Here is a 2,599-nt window from a genome sequence, read left to right on the forward strand (position 1 = left end):
TGGAAATGGAATGGGAGTGGTGTTTTCTGCAGTGTCTGCGCCTCTTGGTGCTTCCTCCTGTGGTTGGGCTTCTTCTTTTTCAGTTATGTTCTGTATGTCCTCTTCCTCTTCAACATCTTCTATTTCTACGACCTCTTCAGCTGAGGCGTGTTCTGGTGGGCTTGGCTCCTCCTGATTCCTCTCCTGTAGTGTGGTTCCGGACCTCAGGGTGATGGCATTAATGCCTCCCTTTGGATTTGGTAATGGTTGAGAGGGGATTCCAGTGGAGCTCGAAGGTTGGTTACTGGAATTTCGTATTGATCCAATCTGTGAGACAAGAGCTTGCAAAGTAGCGGTCAGACCATTCAGACTGGCATTAATGTTATTTTCCATGGTCTGTTGACTTCGCTCAAAAAATTTTAGTAACTCTTCATTAGGAGATGAAGAAGGATGAGTGAATTGAGAGGTCTGCTGTTGGGTATTCCGTGGTCCTTGAAATTGCCTCAGGTGAGGTGCTCTGTAAGGTTGGTTTTGCTGCCTGTTGTTGTTATTATTCCACCTCTGATTTCCCTGACTATCTCTGCCTCCTGTGTTATTGTTGTCCCTCCAATTCTGGTTAGAATTGTCCTGCCATCCATGGCTATGATTTCCACCTTGATTGTACCCTTGGTTGGGGCGGTCATAGAAATTATGAGTGGATGCCACCATGTTGTCTTCCTGTTGGAGCTGCGGGCATTCATCAGTATAATGACTATAATCAGCACAAATTCTGCAAACTCTCTGTGGAACTAACTGTTGGCTTTGCTGTGGTGAAGGAGGTTGAGCTTGCTGAACTTGTTGTTGATTCAATTGCATTTGCTTCAGCAAGTTGGTCATTTCACAGATACTCTGAGTCAGAGCAGCAGTCTCTCTGCTAGAGGATACTTCTGCAACATCTTTTGAACTGCCTTGCTTTTGTCTGTGGTTCCTAGTAGATTCAGCTAAGTCGCTGATCAATTGCCATGCCTCATCAGTGGTCTTGTACTTTTTCATAGACCCATTGTTAGCACTTTCCAATGTGGTCTTATCTTGGGGCCTCATACCCTGTGTGATGTAGCTGAGTAACACTACCTTGTCGATCATGTGGTGGGGGCATGCTTCCAGAAGACTATTGAAGTGCTCCCAGTATTCAAAGAGAGTCTCGTTGTCATCTTGAACAATCGTGGAAATGTCTTTCCTCAGTTTATCAGTAACTTCAGATGGGAAGAATTTCTCCAAAAACTCTTTTCTGAGCGTATCTCAGTTGGATACATTTGCTAGGGGTTGAGTGTAGTACCACTCTCTTGCTTTTCCCTCAAGAGAAAACGGGAAAGCTTTCAGCAGAATTGAAGTTTCATCTGTACCATCTCGCCTGACAGTAGAACAGGCTGCTTGGAAATCTCTCAGGTGCTTGATAGGCTCTTGAGCAGGTAAGCCATGAAACTTGGGCATCAAATTGAGCAGTGCGGTCTTTATTTCGAAATCTGTAGCCACCGCTGAGTGATGCGCTTGAAACGGTTGCATTGTAAAATCAGGGGCTCCTTCCTCCTGGATGGTAACTCTTCTGGCTGCCGCCATGTTACCTGTACGTAAATCAACCGAATCAGTAGAACGGGGGTTGGTTTCTTCCTCAGATGGCATTTCAAATCCGCCCTCAGAGAGGACTAACCGACGCCGAGCTCGCCTTATTCGTGAGATGGTTCTTTCAATCTCAGGATCGAATACTGGCAAGCGTGGATCAGGAAGTGAACGCGTCATCTAGCGAAAGAAACATGCAGCTCATAGTAGCAAAATAAAATAAAATGCAAATAAATAAATTCTAGTTAATAACTTTAGCACTCTATTGCAACTCCCCGGCAACGGCGCCAAAAATTGACGCGGGCAGAAATTGGTGAATTGAAAAATTATTAGAATATATGCGTTGCAAGTATAGTTCTTAACTCGCCAGAAATCCACCGCTCAATTTAGAAAGGGTCACAGAAAATTTAAATTTAAAATACTGGGAGTATGAATCCCAGGTCGTCTCCCAACGAGTTGCAGGAAAGGGTGCTATTTTATTAATCAGATGTTTTCGAAAAGGTTTGAGTTGAGTAAACAGGAAATTAAATTGATGAAATTGAATAATGTAAATAAAAGCCTTGACTGGGAGTTGATTACATGGAAGCCCTATTCTTGATGGAACACTCTTAAGATTAATTGACAATTGAGAGTTATTTAGTCCCAATCCACTCTGGGGAGGATTGGTGTCAGGAATTAGAGAGCAAACCAACAATAACCCAATTACAATCTTTCTCTTGAACCTTCCAACTCAAGGGTTCCTTTCAATCAACTCTCCATCAAGTTAGGGAACTACTCACTCATTGTAAAGGTAAAATTCATAGTATATGAAAAAGAATTAAAGAAAGACATTGTAAATAAAAATTAAAAATAGTCAATTAAAAATAAAAGTGATCCTTGTATTAAACAATCCTAAGAATATTCCAATGGTAAAATTAAACAAAGCAAAGAACATGGAAGAGTAAGCCAAGTAAAGAAAACAAACTAGAATGACGAAGTCTTGATGAGGTAATAACTCTTCTCAGTGTTCCAATGCAAAGAGCTA

Source organism: Arachis ipaensis, chromosome B6, assembly GCF_059453495.1.
Source record: "Arachis ipaensis isolate K30076 ecotype BB chromosome B6, ASM5945349v1, whole genome shotgun sequence".
In the NCBI taxonomy this organism is placed as follows: domain Eukaryota; kingdom Viridiplantae; phylum Streptophyta; class Magnoliopsida; order Fabales; family Fabaceae; genus Arachis; species Arachis ipaensis.